The sequence below is a fragment of the Amphibalanus amphitrite genome, unplaced genomic scaffold (genome assembly GCF_019059575.1).
Source record: "Amphibalanus amphitrite isolate SeventyFive unplaced genomic scaffold, NRLGWU_Aamphi_draft 000073F_arrow, whole genome shotgun sequence".
NCBI classification, from domain to species: Eukaryota; Metazoa; Arthropoda; class Thecostraca; order Balanomorpha; family Balanidae; genus Amphibalanus; species Amphibalanus amphitrite.
In genome coordinates, this window is record NW_024881569.1 from 1639 (window position 1) to 19256 (window position 17618).

Consider the following 17618-nt stretch of genomic DNA (forward strand, 5'->3'; position numbering starts at 1 on the left):
TACCCTTACACTACCCTACCATACCCTACCCTACCCTACCCTACCTTACCTTACCTTACCCTACCCTACCCCTACACTACCCTAACCTACCCTACCCCTACCCTACCCTAACCTACCCTACCCTACCCTACCCTACCCTACACTACCCTACACTACCCTACCCCTACACTACCCTACCCTACCCTAACCTACCCTTACACTACACTACCCTACCCTACCCTACCCTACCCTACCCTACCCCTACACTACCCTACCCTACCCTACCCTACCCCTACACTTCCCTGCCCTACCCTACCCTACCCTACCCTACCCTACCCTACAATCCCCTGCCCTACCCTACCCTACAATCCCCTACCCTACCCTACCCTACCCTACCCTACCCTACCCTACCCTACCCTACTCCTACACTACCCTAACTTACCCTACCCTACCCTACCCTACCCTACCCTACCCTACTCCTACACTAACCTACCCTACCCTCTCCTACCCTACCCTACCCTACCCTACCCTACCCTACCCTACTCCTACCCTACCCTACGCTACCCTACCCTACCCCTACCCTACCCCTACACTACCCCTACACTACCCCTACACTACCTTACTCCTACACTGCCCTACCCTACCCTACCCAACCCTACCCTACACTACCACGGACAGTCCAAGTTTCAGCTAAATCGGCCCAGAAACGGCTGAGATATTGCAAAAACAAATTCATTGTATTTACTGGCGAATCCCCTTGGCGAGCGGTGCCTTGTGTCGGCCTTTGTTGTCAAAGGTCAATGACCTGCCGGCTGTGATTATTTCCACTCAATTTTTTAAGCGAACAACTGAGCCTAAAGCACGTGCCCTCTGCTCGGCGCCGGTCGCGATTCTAATGCTAACCCCATGCCGCACATGAGCACGCGCCACGGGCGCACTCCCGGCCGCATCGTGCCCAAAATTTAATACGACCTGTTGAATTAGGTGACCCACGAGTCGTGAAAATTTCACCCTCGTGCGTCAATCGACGGCGCCGCAATAGGCGTTTTTGGGCGTAACCCCTCCTGCGTAACCCCGACGGCGGCGGACTTTTTAGGATTTATAATAGTAGATGAATTATAAGTTGTCTGTACGACGTGCATCCATGTGTCATGACTTATGTGTCTTAATGCGCCTGAAAGGCGCCGCGTATCGGCGTGAAATTTGGCATGCCGAATCTGTGGGCGTGGGGGGCCTTTGTATTAAAATTTGGGCGTGATCGGGCCAGGGGTGCACCGTCCGCACGCGCTCGCGTGCGCCATAGGGTTAACACGGGAAACGGTCAAATCGAAGATCGGGCGAAAACCGGCCTGCGGCGCCCGCTTCCCGGCTGTATAAATCGGCAACGGAGGGTCGCAGCGAGAAGCGGTTTACACCACTCGATAGAGGAGAGATGGGCCTAGCGTATTGACATGGTTTCATAGTATAGCACGCGCCACGTGCAAGACAGCATCCCCGGTTGTGAAAAAAATGACCGATTTCGTGCATTGTGACGGGAAAATCGATGCCGCTGGAAAACGGCTTGACGGAATGAAATCGGTGTGGTGCCATTTTGCAGACAAATGTACGTGTAATCAGAGGATAGCAGATAAAAAGCGATGATCCGTACCATTTCCTTAATAACGAAACATTAATTGGAAAATTTATTTCGCGCGGAGGGTATGGGCAGGATAGGGTATGGGCAGGTAGGGTATGGGCAGGATAGGGTATGGGCAGGTAGGGTATGGGCAGGGTAGGGTATGGGTAAGGACCCAAATAATACAAGTAAAACGATGTTTAACCCAGCATAATGCATCCGTAAAACCAATTTAATCAAAACATAAAGTTATAGCGCAAAACATGCCGTCTAGTCCGGATCGGATATATTATAAAAGAGAAGTTGTCTGTGTGTCACAAACGAAAAGTGTCATCCACATCTGGGTGTCTTGCGCCGGAACGGCGCCATGTAGGAGCGTGAAATTTGGCAGGCACCAAGCGTGGTCAAATCGAACGATCGTATTAAAATTTGGGCGCAATCCGACCAGGGGTGTGTCTCTGGCAGGGTCAAGAGCACGAGGCACGCTCGCCATTGGTTTAACACGCGGCGCGAAAAATGGCGATATCGGCCGAAATCGGTCCGACGCGTGCTCCTTTCCGGGCTTATATCTTGACGACCGGTGGTCACAGCGACACGCGGTTGCCACCGATCGATAGAGGAGAGATAAAGCTAGCGTATTGATATGGTTTTATAACGTTGGTCGCGTCACGTGCAAATCAGGACCAATTGTTGTGAAAAAATGACCGATTTCGTGTCTCGTGGAGGAAAAATCGGTGCCGTTTGAAAACGGTTTGACCGAATGAAATCGGTGTGGTACCATTTTTTAGGTAATTGCACGTGTGATACAATGAATGGAAAGAAAAAGTGATTGTTGCTAACACTTCCTTAATAATGAGAAATTTATTTGAAAACTTGATGCGCGCCCGGTGCGCTGTCCTTTACAACACGATAACGTATTGTAAACGTTAAAAATTGGCCATGAAACGCACATATTCGGATAACGCATTCTTTTGTGACCAATATCCACCCAAAATATTATCAAAAAGTCAATAAACTTCCGTGAAAATGACTCAAGCATACCACCGTGTTTTGTTAACGTTAGACATATTTTCCGATGAAATCCGATCGATGGCTTATAGCCGCCATGTCATTAAACATTTGAGCATCAGTCAGCACGGCATAGGCTGCAAGGCACCGCCCGCTTAGGGAATCGCAAACCCTTGAAAATTGTACTTGCATATAACTCAGCCGTTTGTGGGCCGATTGCGCTGAAACTTGGACTGTCGGCAGGCAGGTCACTCACCAAGCGATGTAGGGCCATGTGTCACGAGTGGGGTGGACTCATGCACGTGCGCACGAGAGGAGGTCTGCTTCTACATCTGACGAATCCCTGGGTCGATTTCACTCAAATTGTGTACACTGTTAGGGACAATTTAGACAGGTGGCTCACATAAGTCATCTGGAGTCTCAGTAAGCGCGTGCGCACGTGCAGGGGCTCATTTATACATATCTCAAGAACAGGTAGGACGATAGCCCTCAAATTTTGTAAAACCCCTCGGTCAAGTATGAGTAGGGCATGAGTATGACGGGTATAGGTAGGGTGCGGTATGGGAAGGGTAGGGTATGGGTAGGGTAGGCTTTGTATAGGGTAGGGTAGGGTAAAATAGGGTAGGTTATTTATTGGGTAGGGTAGTGTATAGGATGGAGGTAGTGCTGGGTATGGGTAGGGTAGGGTAAAGTATAGGTATGGTAAGGTATAGGGTAGAGGTAGGTTTGCCGTTTGGGTAGGGTAGGATAGTTGGGTATGGTAAAGTAAAGTTGGGTATGGTATGGTATAAGGTAAACGTATGGTAGGGTATGGGTAGGGTATGGTTAGGACTAGGGTATGGGTTGGGTATGTATATTGGTAGGGTACGGTAGGGCCTCTTACGTCTTTTCCGATTGGCGGCGGATGGGCGTGCGATGCGGGCGGTTTCCTTTGTTGCGGCGTTTGCGGCGTTTTGCGGTTGGCGGCGGGCAGGCGTTCAATGCGGGCGGTTTTGCGGCGGTGTTTGCGTTTTTGCGGTGTTTGCTTTTTATCGGCGGGCGGCCGTTTTTTTGCGGCGTTTTGCGGTTGGCGGCGGGCAGGCGTGCGATGCGGGCGTTTTTTTTGCGGCGTTGTTTGCGTTTTTGCGGTGTTTGTTTTCGGCGGCGGGCGGGCGGATGATGCGGGCGGTTTTGATTTTTTGTGGCGTTTTTGCGTTTTTTTTTTTGCGGTTTGCGGCGGGCGGGCGATTTTTTATTTGTTTTAATTTATTGCGACGTTTGCGTTGGCGTTTCGGGCGTGCGTTTTGCGCGTTTTGCGTTTGGGGGCGGGCGGGCGCTTTTTTCCTTTTTACGGTGTTTGCGTTCGGGCGAGCGGACGCTTTTTTGCGGTGTTTGCGTTTGGTGGCGGGCGGGCGATTTTTAGGCGTTTTCGGTTGGCGGTTAGCGTGCGTGCGATGCGAACGGTTTTACTTTTGCGGCGTTTTTGCGTTTTTTTTGCGTCGGGCGGGCGATTCTTTATTTTTTTTTTTTGCGACGTTTGCGTCGGCATTTCGGGCGTGCCTTTGGCGCATTTTGCGGCATTTGCGTTTTGCGGCGGGCGGGCGGCGTTTCACAATTCAAAGTCCCAACATTCGGATCTCCATTGCTCCTCGAAAAGCCATACACACCTACTATACAGTTTAATGAAGAAACTACCAAACTCTACTTATTAAACCTAGAAGTTTTGACAACCAAACCGATAATCCCCTTAATATATCTGGAACCTATACAGTTATCGCGTAAACCTGTATTCTAGTCGGATATATTATAAAAGAGAAGTTGTCGGTCTGTACGTCTGTGTGTCACAAACGAAAAGTGTCATCCACATCTGGGTGTCTTGCGCCGGAACGGCGCCATGTAGAGGCGTGAAATTTGAAAGTCGACAAGCGTGGTCAAATCGAACGATCGTATCAAAATCTGGGCGCGATCCGACCAGGGGTGCGTCTCTGGCAGGGTCGCGAGCACGAGCCACGCTCGCCATTGGTTTAGCACGGGGCGCGAAAATTGGCGATATTGGCCGAAATCGGTGCGACGCGTGCTCCTTTCCGGGCTTATATCTTGACGACCGCTGGTCACAGCGACACGCGGTTGCCACCGATCGATAGAGGAGAGATAACGCTAGCGTATTGATATGTTTTTATAACGTTGGGCGCGTCACGTGCACATCAGGACCAATTGTTGTGAAAAAATGACCGATTTCGTGCCTCGTGGAGGAAAAATCGGTGCCGTTTGAAAACGGTTTGACCGAATTAAATCGGTGTCATTCCATTTTTTAGGTAAATATACGAGTAAATGAATGATGGAAAACAAAAAGTGATTATGTCTACCATTTCCTTAATAACGAAAGATTTATTTGAAAGTTTGATACACGCCGAGTGCGCTGTCTTTACAACATCATAACGCATCGAAAACGTTGAAAATTGACCATGAAACGCACATATTCGGATAGCGCATTCTTTTCTGATCAATATCCACCCAAACTATTATCAAAAAGTCAATAAACTTCCGTGAAAATGACTCAGGCATACCACCGTGTTTTGTTAACGTTAGACATATTTTCCGATGAAATCCGATCGATGGCTTATAGCCGGCATGTCATTAAACTTTTGCCAATCAGTCAGCACGGCATAGGCTACAAGGCACCGCTGGCTTAAGGATATCGCCAAACCCTTGAAAATTGTACTTGCATATAACTCAGTCGTTTCTGGGCCGATTGCGCTGAAACTTGGACTTTCGGCAGGCAGGGCACTCACCAAGCGATGTAGGGTCATGTGTCACAGGTGGGGTGGACTCATGCACGTGCGCACGTGAGGGGGTCCGCTTCTACATCTGATGAATCCCTGGGTCGATTTCACTCAAATTTTGTACATTTTTGGGGACAATTTAGATAGGTGGCTCACATAACTCATCTGGAGTCTCAGTAAGCGCGTGCGCACGTGCAGGGGTCCATTTATATACCTCAAGAACAGGTAGGACGATAGCACTCAAATTTGGTTACACTCCTCGGTCAAGTATGAGTAGGGCATGAGTATGCCGGGTATAGGTAGGGTACGGTATGGGAAGGGTAGGGTTTGGGTAGGGTAGGCTTTGGGTAGGGTAGGGTAGGATAGGATAGGGTACGTATGGGTAGGGTAGGGTAGGTTATTGTATGGGTAGTGTATAGGATAGATGTAGTTTTGGGTATGGGTAGGGTTAAGTCGTATGGTAAGGTATAGGGTAGGGGTAGGTTTGCCGTTTGGGTAGGGAAGGGTAAAGTTGGGTATGCTAGGTTAAAGTTGGGTATGGTAGGGTATAAGGTAAACGTAGGGTAGGGTATGGGTAGGGTATTGGTAGGACTAGGGTATGGGTAGGGTATGTATATTGGTAGGGTAGGGTAGGGCCTTTTGCGGCTTTTTCGATTGGCGGCGGTTAGGCGTGCGATGCGGGCGGTTTCCTTTGTCGCGGCGTTTGCGGTGTTTTGCGGTTGGCGGCGGGCAGGCGTGCGATGCGGGCGTTTTTTGCGGCGGTGTTTGCGTTTTTGCGGTGTTTGCGTTTGTCGGCGGGCGGCCGTTTTTTTGCGGCGTTTTGCGGTTGGCGGCGGGCAGGCGTTCGATGCGGGCGGTTTTTTTGCGGCGGTGTTTGTGTTTGGCGGCGGGCGGGCGGGCGATGCGGGCGGTTTTGATTTGTTTGCGGCGTTTTGCGTTTTTTGCGGTTTGCGACGGGGGGCGATTTTTTATTTGTTTTAATTTATTGCGACGTTTGCGTTGGGGTTTCGGGCGTGCGTTTTGCGTTTTGGGTCGGGCGGGCGCTATTTTGTTTCTTTTTTTACGGTGTTTGCGTTTGAGGCGAGCGGGCACTTTTTTGCGGTGTTTGTGTTTGGTGGCGGGCGGGCGATTTTTAGGCGTTTTCGGTTGGCCGTTAGCGTGCGTGCGATGCAGACGGTTTTTAGGCGTTTTTGCGTTTTTTTTTGCGTTGGGCGGGCGATTGTTTATTTTTTGCGGCGTTTGCGTCGGAATTTCGGGTGTGCCTTTGGCGCATTTTGCGGTTTTAGTGTTTGGCGGCGAGCGGCCGTTTTTTTTTCGAGGCGTTTGCGGTTGGCGGCGGGTGGGCGGGCGATGCGGGCGGTTTTCATTTTTCCGGCGTTTGCGGTTGGCGGCGGGCGGCGCGCGATGCGGGCGGTTTTTATTTTTTTTGCGGCGTTTGCGGTTGGAAGCGGTCGTTTTTTATTTTTGCGGACTTTGCGGTTGGCGGCGGGCGGGCGTGTTTTTTTTTTAATAATTCAAAGTCCAAACTTTTGGATCCGTAGTGCTCCTCGAAAAGCCATGCCTACCTACTATACATTTAAATAAAGTAACTATCAAACTCAACCCTACTTATATAAACATACAAACCAAACTAATGGCCCCATCAACAATATCTATCCAAACGTACAGTTATCGCGTAAACCTGTATTCTAGTCGGATATATTATAAAAGAGAAGTTGTCGGTCTGTACGTCTGTGTGTCACAAAAGAAAAGTGTCATCCACATCTGGGTGTCTTGCGCCGGAACGGCGCCATGTAGGAGCCTGCAACTTGGCAGGCACCACGCGTGGTCAAATCGAACGATGGTATTAAAATTTGGGCGCAATCCGACCAGGGGTGCGTCTCTGGCAGGGTCGCGAGCACGAGTCACGCTCGCCATTGGTTTAGCACGGGGCGCGAAAAATGGCGATATTGGCCGAAATCGGTCCGACGCGTGCTCCTTTCCGGGCTTATATCTTGACGACCGGTGGTCACAGCGACACGCGGTTGCCACCGATCGATAGAGGAGAGATAAAGCTAGCGTATTGATGTGGTTTGATAACGTTGGGCGCGTCACGTGCACATCAGGACCAATTGTTGTGAAAAAAATGACCGATTTCGTGCCTCGTGGAGGAAAAATCGGTGCCGTTTGAAAACGGTTTGACCGAATGAAATCGGTGTGGTACCATTTTTTAGGTAATTGCACGTGTGATACAATGAATGAAAAGAAAAAGTGATTGTTGCTACCACTTCCTTAATAATGAGAAATTTATTTGAAAATTTGATGCGCACAGAGTGCGCTGTCCTTTACAACACGATAACGTATTGAAAACGTTGAAAATTGGCCATGAAACACACATATTCGGATAGCGCATTCTTTTCTCATCAATATCCACCCAAAATATTATCAAAAAGTCATTAACTTCCGTGAAAATGACTCAGGCATGCCACCGTGTTTTGTTAACGTTAGACATATTTTCCGATGAAATCCGATCGATGGCTTATAGCCGGCATGTCTTTAAACATTTGACCATCAGTCAGCACGGCATAGGCTGTAAGGCACCGCCCGCTTAGGGATATCGCCAAACCCTTGAAAATTGTACTTGCATATAACTCAGCCGTTTCTGGGCCGATTGCGCTGAAACTTGGACTGTCGACAGGCAGGGCACTCACCAAGCGATGTAGGGTCATGTGTCACAGGTGAGGTGGACTCATGCACGTGCGCACGTGAGGGGGTCTGCTTTTACATGTGATGAATCCCTGGGTCGATTTCAATCAAATTTTGTACACTGCCTGGGACAATTTAGACAGGTGGCTGACATAAGTCATCTGGAGTCTCAGTAAGCGCGTGCGCACGTGCAGGGGCCCATTTATATATCTCAAGAACAGGTAGGACGATGGCTCTCAAATCTGGTAAAACTCCTCGGTCAAGTATGAGTAGGGCATGAGTATGCCGGGTAAACGTAGGGTAGGATAGGGTAGGGTAGGGTAGGTAGGGTAGGGTAGGGTAGGGTATTGTATGGGTAGGGTAGGGTAGTGTATAGGATAGAGATAGGTTTGAGTATGGGAAGGGTATGGTAAAGTATGGGTATGGTAAGGTATAGGGTAGAGGTAGGTTTGCCGTTTGGGTAGGGTAGGGTAAAGTTGGGTATGGTGGAGTATAAGGTAAACGTAGGGTAGGGTATTGGTAGGGTATGGATAGGACTATGGTATGGGTAGGTTATGTATATTGGTAGGGTAGGGTAGGGCCTTTTGCGGCTTTTACGATTGGCGGCGGTTAGGCGTGCGATGCGGGCGATTTCCTTTGTTGCGGCGTTTGCGGCGTTTTGCGGTTGGCGGCGGGCAGGCGTGCGATGCGGGCGGTTTTTTTTGCGGCGGTGTTTGCGTTTTTGCGGTGTTTGCGTTTGTTGGCAGGCGGCCGTTTTTTTGCGGCGTTTTGCGGTTGGTGGCGGGCAGGCGTGCGATGCGGGCGGTTTTTTTGCGGCGGTGTTTGCGTTTTTGCGGTGTTTGCGTTTGTTGGCAGGCGGCCGTTTTTTTGCGGCGTTTTGCGGTTGGTGGCGGGCAGGCGTGCGATGCGGGCGTTTTTTTTGCGGCGGTTTTTGTGTTTGGCGGCGGGCGGGCGGGCGATGCGGGCGGTTTTGATTTGTTTGCGGCGTTTTTGCGTTTTTTGCGGTTTGCGACGGGGGGCGATTTTTTTTGTTTTAATTTATTGCGACGTTTGCGTTGGCGTTTCGGGCGTGCGTTTTGCGCGTTTTGCGTTTTGGGTCGGGCGGGCGTTTTTTTTTTTCCTTTTTTCGGTGTTTGCGTTTGGGGGGAGCGGGCGCTTTTTTGCGGTGTTTGCGTTTGGTGGCGGGCGGGCGATTTTTAGGCGTTTTCGGTTGGCGGTTAGCGTGCGTGCGATGCGAACGGTTTTATTTTTGCGGCGTCTTTGCGTTTTTTTTTTTGCGTCGGGCGGGCGATTCTTTATTTTTTGCGACGTTTGCGTCGGCATTTCCGGCGTGCCTTTGGCGCATTTTGCGGTGTTTTCGTTTTGCGGCGGGCGGGCGGCGCTTCACAATTCAAAGTCCCAACATTCGGATCTCCATTGCTCCTCGAAAAGCCATACACACCTACTATACAGTTTAATGAAGAAACTACCAAACTCTACTTATTAAACCTAGAAGTTTTGACAACCAAACTAATAATCCCCTTAATATATCTCGAACCTATACAGTTATCGCGTAAACCTGTATTCTAGTCGGATATATTATAAAAGAGAAGTTGTCTGTGTGTCACAAACGAAAAGTGTCATCGACATCTGGGTGTCTTGCGCCGGAACGGCGCCATGTAGGGGCGTGAAATTTGGCAGTCGACAAGCGTGGTCAAATCGAACGATCGTATTAAAATCTGGGTGCGATCCGACCAGGGGTGCGTCTCTGGCGGCGTCGCGAGCACGAGGCACGCTCGCCATTGGTTTAGCACGCGGCGCGAAAAATGGCGATATCGGCCAAAATCGGTCCGACGCGTGCTCCCTTCCGGGCCTATATCTTGACGACCAGTTGTCACAGCGACACGCGGTTGCCACCGATCGATAGAGGAGAGATAAAGCTAGCGTATTGATGTGGTTTTATAACGTTGGTCGCGTCACGTGCACATCAGGACCAATTGTTGTGAAAAAAATGACCGATTTCGTGCCTCGTGGAGGAAAAATCAGTGCCGTTTGAAAACGGTTTGACCGAATGAAATCGGTGTGGTACCATTTTTTAGGTAATTGCACGTGTGATACAATGAATGAAAAGAAAAAGTGATTGTTGCTACCACTTCCTTAATAATGAGAAATTTATTTGAAAATTGGATGCGCGCCGAGTGCGCTGTCCTTTACAACATCATACCGTATCGAAAACGTTGAAAATTGACCATAAAACACACATATTCGGATAGCGCATTCTTTTCTGATCAATATCCACCCAAAATATTATCAAAAAGTCAATAAACTTCCGTGAAAATGACTCAGGCATGCCACCGTGTTTCGTTAACGTTAGACATATTTTCCGATGAAATCCGATCGATGGCTTATAGCCGGCATGTCATTTAACATTTGACCATCAGTCAGCACGGCATAGGCTACAAGGCACCGCCCGCATAGGGATATCGCAAACCCTTGAAAATTGTACTTGCATATAACTCAGCCGTTTCTGGGCCGATTGCGCTGAAACTTGGACTGTCGGCAGGCAGGGCACTCACCAAGCGATGTAGGGTCATGTGTCACAGGTGGGGTGGACTCATGCACGTGCGCACGAGAGGGGGTCTGCTTCTACATCTGATGAATCCCTGGGCCGATTTCAATCAAATTTTGTACACTTTTGGGGACAATTTAGACAGGTGGCTGACATAAGTCATCTGGAGTTTATTAAGGGCGTGCGCACGTGCAGGGGCCCATTTATACATATCTCAAGAACAGGTCTGACGATAACACTCAAATTTGGTAAAACTCTTCGGTCAAGTATGAGTAGGGCATGAGTATGCCGGGTATAGGTAGGATACGGTATGGCAAGGGTAGGGTATGGGTAGGGTAGGGTAGGGTACGTATGGGTAGGGTAGGGTAGGGTACGTATGGGTAGGGTAGGGTAGTGTATAGGATAGAGATAGGTTTGAGTATGGGAAGGGTATGGTAAAGTATGGGTATGGTAAGGTATAAGGTAGAGGTAGGTTTGCCGTTTGGGTAGAGTAGGATAAAGTTGGGTATGGTAGAGTATAAGGTAAACGTAGGGTATGGGTAGGGTATGAGTAGGACTAGGGTATGGGTAGGTTATGTATATTGGTAGGGTAGGGTAGGGCCTTTTGCGGCTTTTTCGATTGGCGGCGGTTAGGCGTGCGATGCGGGCGGTTTCCTTTGTTGCGGCGTTTGCGGCGTTTTGCGGTTGGCGGCGGGCAGGCGTGCGATGCGGGCGTTTTTTTGCGGCGGTGTTTGCGTTTTTGCGGTGTTTGCGTTTGTCGTCGGGCGGCCGTTTTTTGCGGCGTTTTGCGGCTGGCGGCGGGCAGGCGTGCGATGCGGGCGGTTTTTTTGCGGCGGTGTTTATGTTTGGCGGCGGGCGGGCGGGCGATGCGGGCGGTTTTGATTTGTTTGCGGCGTTTTTGCGTTTTTTGCGGTTTGCGACGGGGGGGCAATTTTTTATTTGTTTTAATTGATTGCGACGTTTGCGTTGGCGTTTCGGGCAAGCGTTTTGCGCGTTTTGCGTTTTGGGTCGGGCGGGCGCTTTTTGTTTCCTTTTTACGGTGTTTGTGTTTGGGGCGAGCGGGCGCTTTTTTGCGGTGTTTGCGTTTGGTGGCGGGCGGGCGATTTTTAGGCGTTTTCGGTTGGCGGTTTGCGTGCGTGCGATGCGGACGTTTTTTCGGAGTTTCTGCGTTTTTGCGTTGGGCGGGCGATTGTTTATTTTTTGCGACGTTTGTCGGGCGTGCCTTTCGCGCATTTTGCGGTTTTAGTGTTTGGCGGCGGGTGGCCGTTTTTCGAGGCGTTCGCGGTTGGCGGCGGGCGGGCGTGCGATGCGGGCGGTGTTCATTTTTGCGGCGTTTGCGGTTGGCGGCGGGCGGGCGCGCGATGCGGACGGTTTTTATTTTTTGCGGCGTTTGCGGTGTTATTTGCGGTTGGAGGCGATCGTTTTTTATTTTTTGCGGCGTTTGCGGTTGGCGGCGGGCGGGCGTGTTTTTTTTAATCAATTCAATGGCCAAACTATTGGATCCGTAGTGCTCCTCGAAAAGCCATACCTACCTACTTACAATTAAATAAAGTAACTATAAAACTCAACCCTACCTATATAAGCATACAAGTTTTGACATCCAAACTAATGGCCCCATCAACAATATCTATCCAAACGTACAGTTATCGCGTAAACCTGTATTCTAGTCGGATATATTATAAAAGAGAAGTTGTCGGTCTGTACGTCTGTGTGTCACAAACGGAAAGTGTCATCCACATCTGGGTGTCTTGCGCCGGAACGGCGCCATGTAGGGGCGTGAAATTTGGCAGGCTCCAAGCGTGGTCAAATCGAACGATCGTATTAAAATTTGGGAGCAATCCGACCAGGGGTGCGTCTCTGGCGGCGTCGCGAGCACGAGGCACGCTCGCCATTGGTTTAACACGCGGCGCGAAAAATGGCGATATTGGCCGAAATCGGTGCGACGCGTGCTCCTTTCCTGGCTTATATCTTGACGACCGGTGGTCACAGCGACACGCGGTTGCCACCGATCGATAGAGGAGAGATAAAGCTAGCGTATTGATATGGTTTTATAACGTTGGTCGCGTCACGTGCACATCAGGACCAATTGTTGTGAAAAAATGGCCGATTTCGGGCCTCGTGGAGGAAAAATCGGTGCCGTTTGAAAACGGTTTGACCGAATGAAATCGGTGTGGTACCATTTTTTAGGTAAATATATGAGAAAATGGATGATGGTAAACAAAAAGTGATTATGTCTACCATTTCCTTAATAATGTAAAATTCATTTGAAAGGTTGATGCGCGCCGAGTGCGCTGTCGTTTACAACACGATAACGTATCGAAAACGTTGAAAATTGACCATGAAACGCACATACTCGGATAGCGCATTCTTTTCTGATCAATATCCACCCAAAATATTATCGAAAAGTCAATAAACTTCCGTGAAAATGACTCAGGCATACCACCGTGTTTTGTTAACGTTAGACATATTTTCCGATGAAATCCGATCGATGGCTTATAGCCGGCATGTCTTTAAACTTTTGCCAATCAGTCAGCACGGCATAGGCTACAGGGCACCGCCCGCTTAGGGATATCGCCAAACCCTTGAAAACTGTACTTGCATATAACTCAGCCGTTTCTGGGCCGATTGCGCTGAAACTTGGACTGTCGGCAGGCAGGGCACTCACCAAGCGATGTAGGACCATGTGTCACGAGTGGGGTGGACTTATGCACGCGCGCACGTGAGGGGGTCTGCTTCTACATCTGAGGAATCCCTGGGTCGAATCAATCAAATTTTGTACACTGCTAGGGACAATTTAGACAGGTGGCTGACATAAGTCATCTGGAGTTTATTAAGCGCGTGCGCACGTGCAGGGGCCCATTTATACATGTCTCAAGAACAGGTAGGACAATAGCACTCAAATTTGGTAAATCTCCTCAGTCAAGTATGAGTAGGGCATGAGTATGCCGGGTATAGGTAGGGTACGGTATGGGAAGGGTAGGGTTTGGGTAGGAATAGGGTATGGGTAGGGTATGTATATTGGTAGGGTAGGGTAGGGCCTTTTGCGGCTTTTTCGATTGGCGGCGGTTGGGCGTGCGATGCGGGCGGTTTCCTTTATTGCGGCGTTTGCGGCGTTTTGCGGTTGGCGGCGGGCAGGCGTGCGATGCGGGCGGTTTTTTGCGGCGGTGTTTGCGTTTTTGCGGTGATTGCGATTGTCGGCGGGCGGCCGTTTTTTTGCGGAGTTTTGCGGTTGGCGGCGGGCAGGCGTGCGATGCGGGCGGTTTTTTGCGGCGGTGTTTGCGTTTTTTGGTGTTTGAGTTTGTCGGCGGGCGGCCGCTTTTTTTGCGGCGTTTTGCGATTGGCGGCGGGCAGGCGTGCGATGCGGGCGTTTTTTTGCGGCGGTGTTTGAGTTTGGCTGCGGGCGGGCGGGCGATGCGGGCGGTTTTGATTTGTTTTGCGGCATTTTTGCGTTTTTTGCGGTTTGCGGCGGGCGGGCGATTTTTTATTTGTTTTAATTTATTGCGACGTTTGCGTTGGCGTTTCGGGCGTGCGTTTTGCGCGTTTTGCGTTTTGGGGCGGGCGGGCGCTTTTTTGTTTCCTTTTTACGGTGTTTGCGTTTGGAGCGAGCGGGCGCTTTTTGCGGTGTTTGTGTTTGGTGGCGGGCGGGCGATTTTTAGGCGTTTTCGGTTGGCGGTTAGCGTGCGTGCGATGCGGACGGTTTTTAGGCGTTTTTGCGTCGGCATTTCGGGCGTGCCTTTGGCGCATTTTGCGGTTTTAGCGTTTGGCGGCGAGCGGCCGTTTTTTCGAGGATTTTGCGGTTGGCGGCGGGCGGGCGTGCGATGCGGGCGGTTTTCATTTTTGCAGCGTTTGCGGTTGGCGGCGGGCGGGCGCGCGATGCCAGCGGTTTTTTATTTTTTTGCGCCGTTTGCGGTGTTGTTTGCGGTTGGAGGCGGTCGTTTTCATTTTTGCGGCGTTTGCGGTTGGCGGCGGGCGGGCGTGTTTTTTTTTTTTTAAAATAATTCAATGTCCAAACTTTTACATCCGTAGTGCTCCTCGAAGAGCCATACCTACCTACTATACAATTAAATAAAGTAACCATCAAACCCAACCCTACTTATATAAACATACAAACCAAACTAATGGCCCCATCAACAGTATCTATCCAAACGTACAGTTATCGCGTAAACCTGTATTCTAGTCGGATATATTATAAAAGAGAAGTTGTCTGTGTGTCACAAACGAAAAGTGTCATCCACATCTGGGTGTCTTGCGCCGGAACGGCGCCATGTAGGGGCGTGAAATTTGGCAGGCACCAAGCGCGGTCAAATCGAACGATCGTATCAAAATCTGGATGCGATCCGACCAGGGGTGCGTCTCTGGCAGGGTCGCGAGCACGAGGCACGCTCGCCATTGGTTTAACACGGGGCGCGAAAAACGGCGACATCGGCCGAAATCGCTCCGACGCCTGCTCCTCTCCGGGCCTATATCTTGACGACCGGTGGTCACAGCGACACGCGGTTGCCACCGATCGATAGAGGAGAGATGGACCTAGCGTATTGATATGGTTTTATAACGTTGGGCGCGTCACGTGCACATCAGGACCAATTGTTGTGAAAAAATGACCGATTTCGTGCCTCGTAGAGGAAAAATCGGTGCCATTTGAAAACGGTTTGACCGAATGAAATCGGTGTGGTACCATTTTTTAGGTAATTGCATGTGTGATACAATGAATGAAAAGAAAAAGTGATTGTTGCTACCACTTCCTTAATAATGAGAAATTTATTTGAAAATTTGATGCGCGGAGAGTGCGCTGTCCTTTACAACACGATAACGTATTGAAAACGTTGAAAATTGACCATGAAACACACATATTCGGATAGCGCATTCTTTTCTGATCAATATCCACCCAAAATATTATCAAAAAGTCAATAAACTTCCGTGAAAATGACTCAAGCATACCACCGTGTTTTGTTAACGTTAGACATATTTTCCGATGAAATCCGATCGATGGCTTATAGCCGCCATGTCATTAAACATTTGAGCATCAGTCAGCACGGCATAGGCTGCAAGGCACCGCCCGCTTAGGGAATCGCAAACCCTTGAAAATTGTACTTGCATATAACTCAGCCGTTTGTGGGCCGATTGCGCTGAAACTTGGACTGTCGGCAGGCAGGTCACTCACCAAGCGATGTAGGGCCATGTGTCACGAGTGGGGTGGACTCATGCACGTGCGCACGAGAGGAGGTCTGCTTCTACATCTGACGAATCCCTGGGTCGATTTCACTCAAATTGTGTACACTGTTAGGGACAATTTAGACAGGTGGCTCACATAAGTCATCTGGAGTCTCAGTAAGCGCGTGCGCACGTGCAGGGGCTCATTTATACATATCTCAAGAACAGGTAGGACGATAGCCCTCAAATTTTGTAAAACCCCTCGGTCAAGTATGAGTAGGGCATGAGTATGACGGGTATAGGTAGGGTGCGGTATGGGAAGGGTAGGGTATGGGTAGGGTAGGCTTTGTATAGGGTAGGGTAGGGTAAAATAGGGTAGGTTATTTATTGGGTAGGGTAGTGTATAGGATGGAGGTAGTGCTGGGTATGGGTAGGGTAGGGTAAAGTATAGGTATGGTAAGGTATAGGGTAGAGGTAGGTTTGCCGTTTGGGTAGGGTAGGATAGTTGGGTATGGTAAAGTAAAGTTGGGTATGGTATGGTATAAGGTAAACGTATGGTAGGGTATGGGTAGGGTATGGTTAGGACTAGGGTATGGGTTGGGTATGTATATTGGTAGGGTACGGTAGGGCCTCTTACGTCTTTTCCGATTGGCGGCGGATGGGCGTGCGATGCGGGCGGTTTCCTTTGTTGCGGCGTTTGCGGCGTTTTGCGGTTGGCGGCGGGCAGGCGTTCAATGCGGGCGGTTTTGCGGCGGTGTTTGCGTTTTTGCGGTGTTTGCTTTTTATCGGCGGGCGGCCGTTTTTTGCGGCGTTTTGCGGTTGGCGGCGGGCAGGCGTGCGATGCGGGCGTTTTTTTTGCGGCGTTGTTTGCGTTTTTGCGGTGTTTGTTTTCGGCGGCGGGCGGGCGGATGATGCGGGCGGTTTTGATTTTTTGTGGCGTTTTTGCGTTTTTTTTTTTGCGGTTTGCGGCGGGCGGGCGATTTTTTATTTGTTTTAATTTATTGCGACGTTTGCGTTGGCGTTTCGGGCGTGCGTTTTGCGCGTTTTGCGTTTGGGGGCGGGCGGGCGCTTTTTTCCTTTTTACGGTGTTTGCGTTCGGGCGAGCGGATTCAAATAGCATTCAAATTTGGTAAACCTCCTCGGTCAAGTATGAGTGGGGCATGAGTATGCCGGCTATAGGTAGGATACGATTTGGGAAGGGTAGGGTATTGGTAGGGTAGGGTAGGGGGTAGGGTAGGGTAGGGTAGGGTAGGGTAGGGTATTGTATGGGCAGGGTATTGTATAGGATAGAGGTAGTTTTGGGTATGGGTAGGATAGGGTAGAGGTAGGTTTGCCGTTTGGGTAGGGTAGGGTAAAGTTGGGTATGATAGGGTAAAGTTCGGTATGGTAGGGTATAAGGTAATCGTAGGGTAGGGTATGGATAGGGTATGGGTAGGACTAGGGTATGGGTAGGGTATGTATATTGGTAGGGTAGGGTAGGGCCTTTTGCGGCTTTTCCGATTGGCGGCGGTTAGGCGTGCGATGTGGGCGGTTTCCTTTGTTGCGGCGTTTGCGGCGTTTTGCGGTTGGCGGCGGGCAGGCGTGCGATGCGGGCGGTTTTTTGCGGCGGTGTTTGCGTTTTTGCGGTGTTTGAGTTTATCGGCACGCGTTCGTTTTTTGCGGCGTTTTTGAGTTTATCGGCAGACGTGCGATGCGGGTGTTTTTTTGCGGCGGTGTTTGTGTTTGGTGGCGGTTTTGAAAATTTGAAAATTATCGCAAAAAAGTGGGGTCTCAAGGGGTTTGACGTCCATAGTAGTCTATATTATGAATTATAAGTCGTCCGTCCAATCTCCATCCGTGTGTCATGACTTATGTGTCTTATTGCGCCTGA